General features: G+C 32.5%; 2 long non-coding RNA genes across 2 annotated transcripts; one reads left to right on the top strand and one right to left on the bottom strand.

Annotated features, from left to right (window-relative positions):
• Positions 1 to 2,217: 2,217 nt before the first annotated feature.
• On the top strand, positions 2,218 to 9,126 carry LOC127707387 (uncharacterized). The gene is made up of 4 exons (XR_007984839.1): positions 2,218 to 2,308; positions 3,762 to 3,897; positions 4,866 to 4,988; positions 8,996 to 9,126. It is a non-coding gene; the product is annotated as an uncharacterized LOC127707387 (long non-coding RNA).
• Positions 9,127 to 9,940: 814 nt separating this feature from the next.
• LOC127707384 (uncharacterized) lies at positions 9,941 to 13,102 on the bottom strand. Its single transcript, XR_007984836.1, has 3 exons — positions 13,038 to 13,102; positions 10,762 to 10,857; positions 9,941 to 10,433 (listed from the first exon to the last, which is right to left on the bottom strand). It is a non-coding gene; the product is annotated as an uncharacterized LOC127707384 (long non-coding RNA).
• Positions 13,103 to 18,705: the final 5,603 nt, after the last annotated feature.

Raw genomic sequence — 18,705 nt, 5'->3', positions numbered from 1 at the left:
GACAACCTGAGAATTGTTACTTAATATCCCGGACTACAGCCATAAAAGGTTAATTAAAGTTTTTTTTTATTGCTTTTGATGCTTGCCAAGCGCATTTCTGGATTTTTAATCGTTCGGCAAGACTTATTCTAAAGCAAAAAAATCCGCCAACCCAATTTAACATAAATAACCGAAAAAAAAATCTTAAATTATAGTGTAAGCCATTTGAGTTTAACATTTGAGACACAAAACATAAATTTCAAACCTTCTATCGCATTATATTTGTATATTAAGTTCAAGTGTTATCTATAACATCCGGAACGTATGTAAAGGAAGGAAATGAATAAAGTATTGTTTTTAGAGAAAAAAAAATTGAATGCTTTTCATAAATAATTAATTTTTTGAAAGACCATCCCATATCTCGAGTATTAAACAATGTTTACGTGATAATATGTTGTCTAATATTACAGACAGGTTTTCCTCATGTCTAACGATGCTTGTCTATGTTTGTCATTTGATATGAATACCATATGGTTAGGTATAACAGTTTTACTGTAATTGAGAAAGCAACCTAACATAGAAGTTAATCTACGTAATGCACCAAATGACCCTTTGTAAAAAAGGGTAAATTCGGGTAAATTCAACAGAAACAACTAAATATGTTGCACAAGAACCACATTCTGAAGGAAATAAGATCATGAAGAGACATCGGCTATCACCTGAATTTTGACGAGAACTGAAACACAGTAAGATATGATAGGATTTGATTTTATCTTGAACTGTTATCCTTCTTCGTTTTATCTCAATGAGCAGAAGTACACATACAACATCAAAAACGCGCGTTAAAAAAATTAGAAACACTCCATTATATAGTATAAAATTGAGAAAGGAAACGGGGAATGTGTCATAGAGTCAACTACCCGACCGAAGAGCAGAAAACAGCCAAAGGCCACCAATGGGTTTTCAACGCAGCAAGAAATTCCGCACCCGTAGGAGAGCTTCAGCTATGTCTCTTTTGTTTTGTATAATGTATGTTTAAAACCTCCGTTTTCTATTCTATAATTATGTATTAGTACATGATTGCTTCATATTATTACCCATATCTTTATTTTGTGTCGAATGCTGAATAAGAATGTACGATTGCATATACAGAATTCAATAAAAATATTTTTCGAATCTTTCAGTTAGTTGGGAAAAGGCTATAAAAAGCTGTATAGTTCCAGAGCTCTACAGGCTACGGTCATCCAACGACGCTAGAGACGAAAATGGATTTTACGCTTGGACTGCAACGCATGAGGTGTCTTCAGGCTGGGCCTTCTTTCAAGGTTAAATATAAAAAATGTTTTACAAGTTACGAATAAATGAATCTTTATATTCAAACTTAAAGAATTAAAGTCGACCAAGGTTCTTTATTGTATTATGTTGTATTGTATTTAATATACAGTTATTATCAGTTTAAAAAGAAGTAAAAGTGCTTGAAGAACGAGTAAAATATCTTTTTGTTCATTCCCTACATAAATAAATAATTATCAATAAATACTACATGACTTTTTGATTAAGTCAGAAAGACTCATTTAAAGCCCTCCAAATGAAAACAAAGACGAATCGATAACGCTTAAAGTTATAATGATACCAAACAGGCCGCCTAGGAACATCTCTTAACCTGAGATATAGTTTTGATTTGGTCAACTACGGAATAATTTGTGACGTAAACTGTGAAAATCGTGTTATTACAAAAATAAGATGTGCCAATGAAACAGTTCTCCACAAAAGACAAAATGCCGTTCACCGTACGGCCTTGAATAATCGCAAAAACCCGTACCGAATAGCAAGCTATAAAAGGCACCAACATGACAAATATAAAACTTATCTAGACAATATTTATAAATTTAACAGCGAAAATCACACAAAATTCAGTAAGACATAAACATGTGAAAGGGTTAAGTTAGTTCTTATTATTTTAATCTCACCCTTTCTCCTTTTTCAATTAGATCGGTGGAATAACAATAGAAGACAAAGAACTTAATTCTAGACTACTGGTATAATTGATAACAAAATAACAAGTACAGTCAAAACATTAGCGTATCAGAAAATTAGCAAAACACAAAAATAACTTGTAATGTCATCAAAAATCAATATCCTAAAGTTGTCTAGATTGATCATAAACTTTACATATTTTGCAGGGTGTATTGACATTAATATACCAAAAAGAGACAAGCAACCGTTGTCGGATTACTTCGCAAATAGCAATCTCAGCTTTATTGTAGTTAGAGATGATGTTTTCCAATGTGCATTTCATTGCACAAACTTGAATTATTTTGTCTACTATGTAAGAACAATTGATATCATCTAGTGTTAACTTTCCTTAGTTGTAAATATATAACGAATTATTTCTACAAGTAAGTCCTTGCAAATTTAAAGGAACTTTTATTTGGTTGGACTTTTTTCACTATTTGTTGATTTGTTTACTTTTACCCTAAACAGCAATGTTTCCTGTTGAGTAATTTCTCGTATGTTTTTGTTTTAGGAATTTATTCTTTTTTCTCTGTCGTTGATAATTATTTACGTAGATTATTTAAAATAATCATTTTTTGAAATTGTAGTAAAATCATCATACAAAATGCATGGTTCTTGTCTTGAAGTTACTTTAACCAATGCACGAGATATTTGAATACTTAAGTTTTCAGATGGTTAAATTGATTACAAATGTCCTTTGTGGCAAATTTTCATAAAAACCCGAAATAATCACCGGATCAAAATTAAATAAAAAGGATATCTTATGCCAAAGGAAACACTATATAAAAACAATTCTATAGGTATATAAAAAAACCTGTTGAAAAATGTAAAGGCATATAGTTGAGACTATTTATATTCAAATCCTCTAGACTTGCAGAATCATACAAAATTGGAGATCACTTGGCCTTATCGTTTTGCCTAATAATTATTATATTCATTATTTATCACAATTCTATATAAATAAAATGAAATGCTTGGTATACATAAATGAGAGTAGCCAGCAGCCCAAATAACTAAAAAGGATATCTAGGGGTCAACATACAGTTTTCCCTTATAAATTATTCAGAGTACCTACTTACAAAATACCGATCACACGTATACATGCAATCACTTGTTTGTATCTAATTGCGTCAACTTGCAACAAGATATGGTTATAAGGAAAACTTGTGCACTATTATATTTTTAGAGTTCAACAAATGTTTTATATTTTCGTCAACTGAAAAGTTATCTTATTAGATATCAAGGAAATATCAAGTCCGTGCAAATTACCTTAATATTGGGCTAGTTTTACATTTGGGGACTTACAGTCAATCAGAAATAACACAAACCCTAAGGAAGTAATACAAAATCACAAGACACACAAATTAAATCAATGCACAATATTTGCAAGTTGAACATTTACTTTTTCGTCAGGATGCTCCAAACTGAATGTTTCTATTTATCTGGTGTAATACATGTATGCATATAATGAGATGTGGTTAACAAAATGTATATACGTCAATTAGAGAGCAACCTGTCAACACACTCTGAACAAGAAAAGACATATCATGGTCGACATACCAATTATTCTGAATATGCATGCAATTTTGCCACTGATCGTTAAGCAACTTTCACACGGCCATGTAAATTGGGATGCAATGACAATATATGGCAAATCTAGCATTCTAGCTGTAGATTAAAGTTAAAATGCAATTTAGTGTCAATACATGAACCATCCCGCTCAAGTGACTTCGTACATTTTCACTTTGACACATATTTTTTTACAGATGAACCTATGTCTATGTATTATCAGTATTGAAAAGTATCCAGTTACCGATCACCCTGGCTGTGTTACTACCTGTCAAAACGACTCAGTTTTCTGCTCATCCGGATTTGGAATTCCGTTATTCAAGTATCAGACAGGTAGTTTGATGTTTATATTAACATAAGTTTCCTTGTTAAAAAGGAATTAAAATGACATGACATATATCAATTATTAATAAAAATGTAATTGGTCGTCAGGTACACAAAATTATTTCAAACCATTTAAACGCAACAACAATTTCTTCCGAAATAAAGTCCAGTAGTCCACTGCATTTTTAACGTACGGTGCAGTCCGGTGTATCCGCGCACCTAAGACTTTTGGCTTCACTTTGGTAATCTCATTAAACCAATAATTCAATAATATTGTGTGAACAAATTCATAACATACTTCAATTTTATGAAATCTTCTTTATGTATTGTTTCACCTTTACGATTTCATGTAATGTGAATCCCAAATAAATGAAACCCCTGTTTTGACAGTCCTTCAAATGTCCGGTGATTTCGTGCATGCCTTCTAGAAATAGCTAATTTTGAATACAGAAGAGATTTTATACTTCGAAATATAGTTCAGTTTGAATCAAAAAGACTGCCAAGGATGCGGAGCAAAATTTTTTTCATATTGAGAAAAAAAATTTACTTTAAATGAAACCAATTTTATCTGATGATGTAATTCTTTTCTAACGTTGCGGATTTTAACATGTTTTGGAGCGCTCAACCCCGCCCCCTATAATCCGGTATAGTGATCTGAAATACCAGCATAAGAACAAACAGTTAAAGTCAGATAGAAAGGACTTAGCTAATCAGATCGGTACAAGGCATAACAAAATAACTAACAGAGAGACACAAATATCCGATCTACGAGTGCTTGTAGTTTCTGAAAGCTAGCTCAGAGACGATTACAACTAATAAATAAATCATATTTTCCTAGATTTGAAGTACTGGAAAAAGGCTAGTTTGCTTGTTATCATTAAATTAATAAAAACAATAGCCAACAGTAATTGTCTTAATAAGATATTAGATGACTGTCATACAATAGCAAAATTGCAATTAAATGCTTTCATTTTTAGATATGGAGATTGTACGACCAACAATATATACATTTTCGTACCATTGTGTTTATAAGAAAGATGGCTATGAATTTGATGTAAATTGCTATCCTAGTTCATATTACTTTAGATGCGACGGAAAGGGTAAGAATCTGTATTTTACTACGTATCCAACAGTAGAACAAAATTATTTTTAAACAAAATAAATAATTTAAACACTCAGGCGACTGTTCTGAATAAAAGAATAAAAAAGAAATCCTTTTGCTGTTCAAGATTATAGGTTGCCCTCTTTTTTTTAAAATGCCTTTTTTTATCTTTGGTAATTTTCTCGTTGGATTACTGTCTCATGGACGTAAACCCCACACCTCCTGTAATTCATATGTTTTCCTTTTGTATTTTCAAATGGTGTTTGTCAACATAGAATATGGAAAAGTTGTGTTGCATTTTCATTTTACTTCCTTGTAATGTATGTACTATGTTACCCTATATTTTGTGTTAAGGAGAAAGTATAAGGCTACTTTTCTGACCCTTGAATTCGGAAATTAAAAAAATCATCATAAATCTACCAAAATAACATTCTTCATAGGTTTTGAGAAATAAAAATGCCAGCCATCACTTATTATGCTTTTTTTATTTTTGTTTACTCTTGTAAATTTGCATTACGGCTTCAAAGTTCATGAATTTATTGCAAAAAGCCAAAATAGCCTCATTTGAGATCTTGTCATTAATATTCAAACATGAGCAAAAGTTTTACCCATAATACATTTTGCTACAAGATATCTTTTACATAGATGTTAATGTGTGTAAGATATCTTTTCGGTTCAGGATGTTGCGCAGATATATTTTGTCAAAACATTATGCATAAGATTGTCATTTTATGTCGAATATGTCAATTACAACATGTTTATGATATTACAGTGACATAACACGTGACCTTTCTGTACTAAAGTATCCAAATTATATAACTCTGTTCATTTACCAATTGAGCCTCGGTGGCCGAGTGATCTAAGTAGTTCAATTACAGTACTGTATCACTAGCCCATCAACACTGAGATTACGAGTCTGTACCCCGCACGTGGCTGTTATGTTCGATTCTAACCTTAATTGACTAGAACTGTCAGTTTTCGTGCCGAAGGTCTGTGGTTTTCTTCGGGAATTCCGGCTCCCTCCGCTAATAAAAACTGAGCGCCATTAAATATTAAATAGTACTGAAAATGGCGTTAAACACCCACAATCAATCTATCAATCTATCAATCATTTATCAATAGGTCTAACATAAATTTTAAAAGTTTGAGTAATTTTACTATTTATACAATTTCTGGCGCCAAATAATGGGTCTTATCATACCTACTCCTTTAAGATAATGTATTTTACTTTGCTTTGCAACTGTCGATAACGTATGAAGAGGAAATTTCACATTTTTTATGTAATGTTCAATTATGTTTCGTCAATAACATGAGATTACCGATTAATATCGAACTGTAAAGCTTTCGAAGGCACCAAGATCAATTTATCCCTTATTTTGTACAAATGATCGGTGAAAAGCTTCTAGCAAAAATCGTATGATATGATATCCGTCCAAAACACCTCTGTTTCTGGAATAATCTTCAGATTACATGTACCAAAAGTTTGGAAAGCAAAATTTATTACTGTTCAAAATTTATCGTGATGGTTATTATCACGATTTTGACATAAAAAACCAAAAGTCAAGTTTAATTATTAGGATTTCACGAAATGCTGCATTCAGATATATGAGTCACTTATCAGAATGCGAGTTTTTGTCATTGCGATACTAACCCGATTGCATTAATCGCATTTATAAAACCCTCGCAATTATTTTGGAGTAATCGTTTTGAATTTAAATATCATTTGGGTAAGAGCAAGAACGCATTAAATTAGTGAAAATATGTTAATCTTCCACATTATATGCCTGTGGTATATATTCAATATGTGTAGTTCTAAATCGTACATAAACAATCAATTATCTGCCATCAGCACCAAGTTTTCCATGTAACAAAATCAGTGAGAAATTACTTGAGACAACCAAAGGCAAGGCTTCAGCCTTCTGACGTTGGACTTCTATATGAAGATTTTGCGTTTCCCGTTAAATACACGAACAGGTTTTCTTCACGGTTACTGCAACCTTCATTTTTCATGTCTTGAGTCTTGAAAATACACATGGTGAGTTCCCAATTTGCTTGTACCAGCATTTTGTATTCGTAATACACCTGTAATAATTCATTACTTTTATATGTAATTTTAATTCGTTAATAAGCATTTATTCAGTGTCAACTTTATTTGAAAAATGATTCGGACCTAAGTGTTTTATTTTTTTTTTAATTTAATTTTCTTTTTACTTTGCAGAGTACATTAATTGAAATCTGTATATACACTCTCTTGCAGTTTATACACAGCCTGATTTCATTTGAAAGACCTATTTGCCTGTCCTAAGTCGGGAACCTGTAATTCAGAGGTTGTCGTTTGTTACTGTATATCATATTTATTGTTCGTTTGTTGTTTTAAACATAAATTTGTTTTGCACATAAATCAGGTCGTTGGTTTTCTCGTTTGAATTATTCAACGTTTTGTTATGTCGGGGCCTTTTATTGCTTATTATGCACTTTGAGTTTTACTCATTGTTGAAGGTCCTACGGTGACCCACAGTTTTTAACATCTATGTCATTTTGGTCTCTGGTGGATATTTACCTCATTTGCAATAATACCACATCTCCCAATATTTTTTTTGTACATTTCAACCTTGATTTGCAAATCTTTGATGTGAATTCATTGATGTTAGAATAATTTTTAAGTTCTTAAATGTAGAATTAACACTAACGAACTGAAATCACTTTCAATGAGAACGAAAATTATTGTCTAACTCATTCGCACCTAATTATCTGCAATATTTTCTCGTTGTGGCGGTTGGACCAGTATCGCATCCTTGTTAACTGTTTTACGGCGGGCAAAATAGGCAAAAATGTCCGATATTACATATTACTGTTTAAACAGTTTTCTAGTTTATTACAGACCTGAACTGTTTGGCCATTATTACATCCTTATTTTGATCATTTGATCATGTCCCTATTTAGGCATATACATTAACACTTTATATGTATGATCTTTACTATTGACGTAATACAAGCCCCACCCCCCCCCCCCCCCCCCTAATTTAAGCTATTTTTCACAGGGTTTTTTTTTCAATTTTTAGCTGCAAGAAGGACAGTTTCTTTGTCAATTTTCTTTGTCAAAGTTTAATAATAGCAAACTTACACAGGTATATAGGCCATGAATTGTAAGACTCGACTTCCAGTGGTCAACCCATTTCAACAAGGACAATTTGGATATTGATAAATGACTGTTGAAATCGATATCACGACTTCAGTCGGCATGAGCCGCGAATGAGTTAAACCTATCAATACTTCTAGAGATTAACATATGTTTTATTAAACGATTGACAGGATTCCATGTCCAAACTTTGTACAACTAGTAATTGATTCGTGTATGTACAAGTAGTGAATTAACATACAAAAGATCTTAAATCAACACTTTATTTTTGAAGGGAATTGATAAAAATATAATGAAATTCAGTCAACTACTCACTAAATTCCTAGCTTCAGACAGGCTCATTGGTGCATACTTTAGACCTAATATTCGCATACTCAATATGAGGTTTACACCAGTTTAGTAAGTTCTTGGTGATCTTATTATATCTGAATCCACGAAGTGACTCAAGAAGAAGACAAAACTAATTTTGTCGGTTACGTTTTTGTAAAATCATTTTAAGCATGTATAAAACAATAAGAGGACACCGAATATCAAGACTTTACATAAGTCAAGTCCGTAAGAAAATTTGTTTTTAGGACAAATATAGATATTTCAAACATGCGAAAAAAATGCATTTCAAAAACTTGAAGTAATTCTAGAATAGTTTTAGCAAAACTGACGGATTTCATGCCAATGTATACAAAAAAATAGTCATTGAATATTTCTGACGATCATGATGATTGTTTTGGAATTTCATTGTTTTGCTGTTTTCTTGGGGTTTTTTTTAATAACAAGACCAACGCAGTAACTCATTTCTTTTTCATGCAAACTGTATTTACTGAAAATTCCTTTACCATAGCTATTCCCATTAACATTTTTTGTTGCAGATAATATTGGTCATCGAGCGAATTGGGCTTATGCTGTCAACTATTGTACAAGTTTGAACACAACATTGTCGAATGCAGTCGGTAATTCGTCATCAGATGTATGGTCAAGATATTTTCGATACGAAAAGTTCTCACCAGATACTGGTAAGTATTTAAAGTTCAATCCTATATGATAAATATAACCCAGCAGGCACAGCAACGTTGATTCAACATTGAATAAACGTCAGATTTCAACGTTGAATCAATGTTGAAAAGTAGTGTTGGATTGAAAATTGATATGACGTTGAAAACATAACGTTGATTCAACGTCAGCTTCCAACGTTGAAAATAGGTTAAATTTTGGTCTAAATTTGGTCAATGCAAGTTGAAAACAAGTCGAATGATGGTTGAACTGTGGTTAGTGTATGTTGAAATTAGGTCGAATGCTGGTTGAACTTTGGTCAGTTAATATTGAAATCAGGTCGAATGCTGGTTGAACTGTGGTCAGTGTATGTTGAAATTAGGTCGAATGCTGGTTGAACTATGGTCAGCGTATGCTGAACACCTGTCGAATGTTGGTTGAACTGTGGTCACTGTATTTTGAAATCAGGTCGAATGCTGGTTGTTCTGAGGTCAGTGTATGCTGAAAACCTGTCGAATGTTGGTTGAACTGTGGTCAGTGTATGTTGACAATAGGTAGGATTTGGGCCCTGGTAGACCGTTTTAGGCTTAAAGTTAATGCAAGTTGAGTCTCGAAATGTGGTCAATGTTGAGAATATGATTTTGAACATTGGTTTTATTGTGGGTTGTCAACAGCTGAAATCATTACCACTTATTATATCCATCAGTGCCATTTTATGTGTAATGAAACTTTCACAAAACTATATGTACTAAGTGGTTGTAGTCATGTGTCGGTGGTTGATATAAATGTAGTCTGTTGCAGAGTTCATTATTTAGGAAATTTCTGCCTGTTCCAATATTTCCCTTTTTGTATTTCGCTAAATTTTATGATTAAGTGGAAAATAAGTCATTCCCTTTGTTTTGGTAATTATTATACTTGTAATGAGACCACTCACTTCTGAATCTGGTGTTTATGATACAAGACTTGACAAGAAGAACAGGCACAACTTATTAACCTTACCAGGCATAGATAATCTTAAACTTTATTGTAGTGTCAGTTGGCATACATTTTTGTACCTTCATTTTTTCATAATAGACAGGATCATGTTTGTTCATACACAAAATATGTTTGTGACATAAAACAGTAATTATATAACATGTTGCTCGCATATGCATCTTACAATTTCAAACAAACACAAACTGAATACTTAATTTTATTTAAAATGTCAGTCCTTTTGCTGGACACATTCCCGATATTTCTGGGCGTATTTTAGGTATATTGCACACTAGTTCCATATTGTTGTCCATGTTGCACATTTTTGACTTGTAGCTATAGCATCTGCAACAGAAAAAAGACAACATATTATACTATCTTTATCATAACTAGGTTAATATTATTTTTCAGCTCAAATAAAGAACACTACTGTAATATGTGAAAAAGTAATCTCTGTGCAATGATATTGTTATTTTTTTAAATATTTATTGAGAGCAACCATGCATGTGCTTTTTTAAAACTTGAGTTCAGATATATTAAAAAAAAAAATTTTAATACAAAAAACCTATAGATTTTAGTAGACAATGATACTAGAGCACATTTAAAAGAAGTTGTGACAAAATCCCACACAATTTTTAATGTGGAAAACAATGATATATATTTCAATACTCACCTCTTATTATTTCAAAAAAGCTTGAACCACCAAAGGCATGTTTATTCTTTTTACCCGTCATGTATTTTTCAGACATGGGTTTATTGGTGAAGACATCTACAAAAAAGACACTTTTAAGTGCAGTATTTTCAAATTGTCACAATTCCTTCTATAACTTGAAATAGAAAAATAAAGTTTCATATGTGTGAAACGCTTACAAAATTTGGACTTCCAAAACCTTTCACAATTTGGTTAAAAATCTTTAAGTTCAATTATTTTTATTGTAGCATTAAGGGAAATTTGTCCTGCAGAATCCAACAAGATTCTCGAATCAGTGGGGGATCCGGAAATTTTTATAAGGGAGTCCACTGAGTGCATAAGAGGGGGCACACTCTAGTCATGCTTCAGTGATTTCTTATACAGTCAACCAATTTTTTCCCTCAAAAGGTTCGCCTCTGGGACCAAGGGCTTTAGAATTGAATTTAATCCTAAATCATAGTTTGAAGATCTCACAATAAGCTAATGGCATTTTAATTTATTTTATCTTGACAGTCACTCATCTTGAAAAACATTAATGCACCACCAGCACAAAGATCTTGACAGTCACTCATTTTAAGAAACAACAATACACCACAAGCACCGAGATCTTGACAGTCACTCATCTTGAGAAACAATAATGCACCACAAGCACCGAGATCTTGACAGTCACTCATCTTGAGATACAATATTGCACCGCAAGCACCGAGATCTTGACAGTCACTCATCTTGAGATACAATATTGCACCGCAAGTACCGAGATCTTGACAGTCACTCATCTTGAGATACAATAATGCCTCACAAGCACCGAGATCTTGACAGTCACTCATCTTGAGATACAATAATGCCCCACAAGCACCGAGATCTTGACTGTCACTCATCTTAAGATACAATAATGCCCCACAAGCACCGAGATCTTGACAGTCACTCATCTTGAGATACAATATTGCAACGCAAGCACCGAGATCTTGACAGTCACTCATCTTGAGATACAATATTGCAACGCAAGCACCGAGATCTTGACAGTCACTCATCTTGAGATAAAATAAGGCCTCACAAGCACCGAGATCTTGACAGTTTCTCATCTTGAGATACAATAATGCTCCACAAGCACCGAGATCTTTACAGCAACTCATATTGTTCAGTGGCGGATCCTGAAATTTTCATAAGGGTTGGCCCACCGACTGCCCTAAGAGGGGGCCCGCTCCAGTCATGCTTCAGTGATTCCCTTTATAATCAACCAAATTTTTCCCACAAAAGGGGGGACCCGCCTATGTTGTTAGTATAAAACCCATAAAACAACGCGTTTCGGCAGATAAAGCTTTGGGTGGTCACCTTAAGATGCTTTAGCTGTATTTGGCAAAACTTATAGGAATTTTGGTCCTCAATGCTCTTCAACTTCGTACTTTATTTGACCTTTTTAACATTTTATGATTCGAGCGTAACTGATGATTCTTTTGTAGACGAAACGCGCGTCTGGCGCAAATACAAAATTTCAATCCTGGTATCAATGATGAGTTTATTTACTTTCATATAATTCAAAATGAATATTATTCATGGATTACTTATTTTATTGATATATTTCATTATATTTTTAAATATTTCATCAATTAATATTTTCAGCATGTTAATTTGCTATACTCAAGCAGTAGTTCAACTTTGAACCGTTGTTTACATTCTTTTTCAAACTGCAATAAATTCAAGTCTTTCCGACGTGATACGTCTTTTTTAAATTTTACGTATACATGCATATGGGTTATGTTTAGATATTAAAACTAAAGGAATAATGTCTATTTCCTTGAATTTTTTTTGGCTGTAATAATTCAGTACGGTCAATTGAAGAAGCATCTATTTCGACTTAATCATAACTCAGTATCAAATAAACCACTTTGAAATTGGTCAGAGTGTGTATTAATTTGTTATGGTCACACGTGTTTCTTATCCGCCGTATTGCTTCACATGATTCGTAAATCCTCGGAATACATGCTGTGAGTGACATCTATTCTGATGCAGAGAAAATAATTTGTTTGTTTTAAATGTATTTCAAGGTCAAGAATGCCATGCGTTGTAAATCTTTGACTTTTAATTACATCAACATATAAAATATCGAGTTTGAGATTACATAGGTGAACTTCAAAAAAGGGGCTATAATGATTTGCCATACTTGCGGGGACAGCGAATAATTACAGCTACAATACTGTTAACATTAAATTATCATATAACTATTATTAAAGCAAACAATGAATGAAATTTATACTTACTTTGCACTGCTTCGAGCAACTGTTAACTTGTTGTGGTAATCATAGTGGCGCAAATAAATTCGAAATGTCGGCCTCATACGCATGCGCAAATTAGAAAAAAAAATCTCTTCCGCGTAAGTTAAATCATTCGCTCTTATCGTGTAAATTTGAAGATTTATATACACATGCAACAGAATTCCAAATTATTAACATTTATTCCCAATAATTCCTGCAAAGTTGTTTATATATAAAATGATTCAATCTCATCTGGAATGAAATTTCGGTCGACACTTAAAGTCATCAACCTTAAATAAACCTTTTATCAACGTTATAATTTCAACCTATCAAAACATTGAAAGCATTAATTTAAATTCAATGTTGATTCAACGTTGACAGTTCAACGTTGATATTTTTAACCACAAATCAACGTTGATCCAACAACGTGATTTAAACGTTGATAGGATTGACGTTGATACAACGTTGGTTTTACGTTGATCAACGCTACAACCAAATTTCAACATATTTTCAACGTTGGTTCAACGTTGTGTGCCTGCTGGGTTAATGCTTCGAGTAAATATACATTAATTTCTTTTACTTGGTGTAAACATGTACAATTAAATCTGAAATCAGTGTTTTTGTTCCTCTCATTGATTTTAAAAAGGTCTTTATTATTATTGAAACTTATATTAAAGAAAAGACAAATAGTTACTCTGATTTCTTGTTTTGTATTTTTAACTGTCTAATGCAAAAAAAAAGGCTAATTTTATTTGCTTTCTATAAAAATGTTCACATATTTTGAAAGAATTCAATCAGTAATATTTTAGAAAATAAAAGAAATAAATGCATTATTTTTTGATTTTCAGTTAAAGTTTAACGAGCCAAAGTTGTATCCAAAATTTTAAGAAAATCTGTGACATAGCCCATTTACTGTAACTTGACCTTAACCTGATTTAAATAGGACGCTACGTAAAAACAAAAATAATGGTATAAAAATGTGCAGTAAATATAATTACTTAGTTATAAACCTTTTTCATATGTGTTCATTTTGCGATTTTGGCTGATATTTTCGTAGTGTTATTTTCAAAATCTTTTGATCGGCAGGGGGTATGTTTTAGACATATTTTAGTTATTTCTTCTATCAGCGTGATAGAATAAACAGCAATAGTGAATAAGTAACAAAATAAATCAAATCAGTACTGTGAAATGTGTATGTTCATATAAATGCGATCTGAAATATTTTAAATGAAAACGGCAATTCTTAACTAAAAGTACTACAATAAATCTCTCAGTTTACTTAAAGCCGAGCCTAATGTCTGTGACATTCACGCAGAACCTACTTTAGTTGTTTGGATTATTTAAGCGAGATAACAATCTTGTCATTAAAACAAATAATAATAGAACCTGAAAATACTCAATGTTACACTTCATCAATATTAGTGCATATATAAATCTCTCGTTGAATTAATAAGTACATGTGTACAAGTGTAAAATAAAAAAAATGCATGTTTCACTTGCTTTCAGGCGAACATGAATATGTCAAACATAGCATTGCCATCAAGTGACTTATTTTGTTTTATAATGAATCATATAAAAAAAATTCAAATGCAAAACTTCACATGTACATTAACTCAAAATATGAAAAGTAGCAAAAGCATACAGCAATCGCATTACATAATCATTTCGAAAAGTATCCATATCCCATAGCATACATTTTCAATTGACTCGGGCAACCACTCTAATGCAAAAACCAATGTTTTGTATAAAGCTGTCATTTCAGTACTTTTTAAATCTAGAATAAAAGGATTGATTAATTGCTGCTTGACGACCAGCGGCAAATATCACATGGATATTTAAGGACGATAACACATTAATTTCGTAACATATTCCCTGATTTGTAATATACCGATACATAAATCGAAGCAAGGCACAGTCCGCACGAAGACATATGGAACGCCATCACTGCCTCATAAGAAGAAACTACTATGATATGATGCAAATGTTGCTTACATCATGTCAAAACACTATTACATGATATGAATACTTCATTACATGATATGACAACTTCATTACATGATGTGAAAACTTCATTACGTAATGTGGTTACTTTTTTACATGATGTGAATTCTTCGTTACGTAATGTGGTTACTTCTTTACATGATGTGAATTCTTCGTTACGCGATGTGGTTACTTCTTTACATGATTGAATTCTTCGTTACGTGATGTGGTTACTTCTTTACATGATATGAACATTTCATTACATGATGCGAAACTTTCCTTACGTTATATTAAAATTCATTATGTAGTATTTCTATAACATGGGGCAAAAAGATATATATTGTAATGTCAAATGGGTATTACATGGTAAGAAACACATATGACGTTATGTGAACACTTCATTATGTCAAAACATCTCTATAAGTACACGGAACCTCTCGGACGTTATCAAACATGCATTTTATAGAAAGAAAAGACATAAGGGTATCCGAAAGAAAAAGTAAACTGAAGGGTTTACATCAAATTCTTAAAAGAATAGAGAAAACCGCCTTCAGTTGGGGAGCACATTCCGACCACAGGGACTCGGTTAGCAGATTAAAATTTTGTTTATCATTTTTTTCAATTTTGTTCATATTTCCTGTCTGTTAAATGAATTGTATCACATTATCATCATATTTAACGGGAAATCAATTCAATTATTTCCTTAACAATTGCGTAAATTCTTTCCATAACAACTGAGTAACTTCTTTAATTAACACATAATTCTTCAATAACAAATAACCGAAGGCGTCAGAGCAAAAAAAAAAAAAAAACCTTTCAAGACGTCATAATTATTTAGACTATGAATAGTTGCAATGTCAGATTATATCATCATACCCCTCCCCCCTCTAAAAATATTAAATGATTGTCACCAAATTATCAGTGGTTTTTTTCATGAAGGAATGTGACTTTCTGGTTAAACATCGTTCATTCATGCACATATTATCACATCAAGGATTTATATATTAACAAAAAAGAGGCGGATTAAAGGGGGTTTACAAGTATCACTTGAAGCGATGGCTTGCTAACCCCCCCCCCCCCCCCCCCCCCTCTTTTTGAATGTATCTGATAAGAAACGTGTGAGTTATGATCCCCCATTTGTTAAGAAATTTCCTTTCATTATGTATGAGGGATTATCGTTGTAACAAACGTAACAACCGGGAAATTTCCGAATGACAGTTGTATCTCAAATGTCGTCTATGTTATTCAAAAACGACACATTTGCCAGTTATATAAAAATAAGGAGATGTAGTATGATTGCCTATGAGGCATCTATGCACCAAAGTTCAGATGAAGTAGATGTAGGCAATTATAGTATGGTCTATAACAATGAGAAAAATCCATACAGTATAGTCGGCTATAAAAGGCCCCGAAATGAAAATTATGAAACAATTCAATTGAGAAAACTAACGGCCTAATTTATAACAAAACAATTTACGAAAAACAAATATGACAGACAGGAACTAACGACAACAACTGAACTACAAGCTCCTGACTTAATTGGGACAGATACATACAGAAGGTGGCGGGGTTAAATATGTTTGTGAGCGGTCAACTCTCCCCTAAACTTGGACAGTGGTGTAACAGCACAACATAAGAACAAACAATAAAATCAGTTGAAAAGGGCTTAATTAACTCATCAGATCGATACATATAACAAAAACACAGACCGGACGTGGCAGGGTATTTATACATCCATAACCACATAAAAAGACAAAGAGTACAGACCTTAGAGTAATCGCAGTTACTGTTACTACCAGCTAGTTCGAAGTTCGAAGCCAATAACAACTAGTAAAAAAATCATGTATCTAAAACTAAAATATTAATCAATACACATCCAACATCCAATTATGGATTTAGTGTAAAGTCAGTGAAAAACATAACCTTGTGCAATGCCAAAATATAGGTATCGAGAGATTGTAGTACCGTGAAAGTGAATATGTGTATAACAATAATATTTAGTAATTGTATTGATAACAAAATCAATATTTCTACCAATAAAAACAACATTCAAAGATTTACATTTGTAATTACTGTGTGAATTGGTAACCTTTTAGAATAAGTTTAAATAAAATGATTGATAAGTTAACCCAATATCTAAATTTCCTGGCTCGGTAAACAATATCACCGTAAAAGTTAGGATGTGCTATTCCGTTTGAAATAAGTTTTCTACAGGTATAGCCAAACTTGCAAACCAAATATTTGTATCTTTGGAAGAATTTAGTAAAGGTTTTAAGTAATTTGTGGTAACCAAGTTCCTGACTTAATAATTTACCAGCAATACATAGATTACGCTCATTGGAATCCATAACCTCACTACAGGCACGGGCATAGCAAACCAGTTGTGATATATAAACAACCGCAAGACGGTGCCAAAGTACCATCACCGTCTAAAAAAGGAAAATTAAGTTTTGTGTAGAGTTTCTGGTTTCTAGTTACGTTGTTTTCGCCGGGAATTTTGATTTTTTTTTACCTGAATGAAACGATAGATGAGTAAGGGTGTCGTTGAACGGAAAATCAATACATGCTTCTGCAAAAATAATCATTTAGGAAGGACATGTGTGCCTTTCTAAGGTATATAGTCCCATTGAAATATTTTTAATTGTTTTTATTTGAAGAAGGGTAGGCTATTCAAAATGGAGAATTAGATCCCTTAATTTTTTTAGTATACAGATATGAATAGTAAACTGCACATTGCTAGAAAACAATGAAATACTGATGCCAACGTTAAATACGTTACTAATGTAATACAAATAGACCGGTAAAAGGTAAGAAATTGATAAACAAAATTTTAATCTGCTAACCGAGTCCCTGTGGTCGGAATGGGCTCCACAAGGCGGTCTTCCCTGTTCTTTCAAAAATTTGACTTACATTCGTCATGACTACTTTTCCCTTATGCCTGTTCTTTCTATAAATGCATGTAATAACGTCCGAGAGGTTCCGTGTTCTTATAAAGATATTTTGACATAATGAAGTGTTCACATAACGTCATAAGTGTTTCTTACCGCGTATATATATATATAGTACCTATTTGACATTACAATGTATATCTTTTTGCCCAATGTTATAGAAATACGACATAATGACTTTTTAACATAACGTAAGGAAAGTTTCGAATCATGTAACGAAGAATTCATATCATGTAAAGAAGTAATCACATCACGTAATGAAGTTTTCACATCATGTTAAGAAGTAATCACATCACGTAATGAAGTTTTCACATCATGTAAAGAAGTACCCACATCACGTAATGAAGTTTTCACATCATGTAAAGAAGTAACCACATCACGTAACGAAGAATTCGCATCACGTAAAGAAGTAACCACATCACGTAATGAAGTTTTCACATCATGTAATGAAGTAACCACATCATGTAATGAAGTATTTATATCATGTAATAGTATATCGGCATGATGTAAGCAACATTTGCTTCATGTCATAGAAGTTTTTTCTTATGAGGCAGTGATTGCGTTCCATAAAGACATGTCAAACTTTAACATGTATGTTAAATGGTTGTTTTCATTATTGCAGACAAGGAAAGACGAAAATGTGTAGCAGTTTTCATAAACACTAATAAAAGATCAAACAGGGATTCCATAACACGGAGCCATTATCAACACAGAAATTGTTCAGAATTGCTCCCTTTCATATGCGT

This window comes from Mytilus californianus, unplaced genomic scaffold (genome assembly GCF_021869535.1).
Source record: "Mytilus californianus isolate M0D057914Y unplaced genomic scaffold, xbMytCali1.0.p SCAF_68, whole genome shotgun sequence".
In the NCBI taxonomy this organism is placed as follows: domain Eukaryota; kingdom Metazoa; phylum Mollusca; class Bivalvia; order Mytilida; family Mytilidae; genus Mytilus; species Mytilus californianus.
Note: the sequence above shows the minus strand (reverse complement) of the source record. Positions and strands in the feature narration are given on the sequence as shown.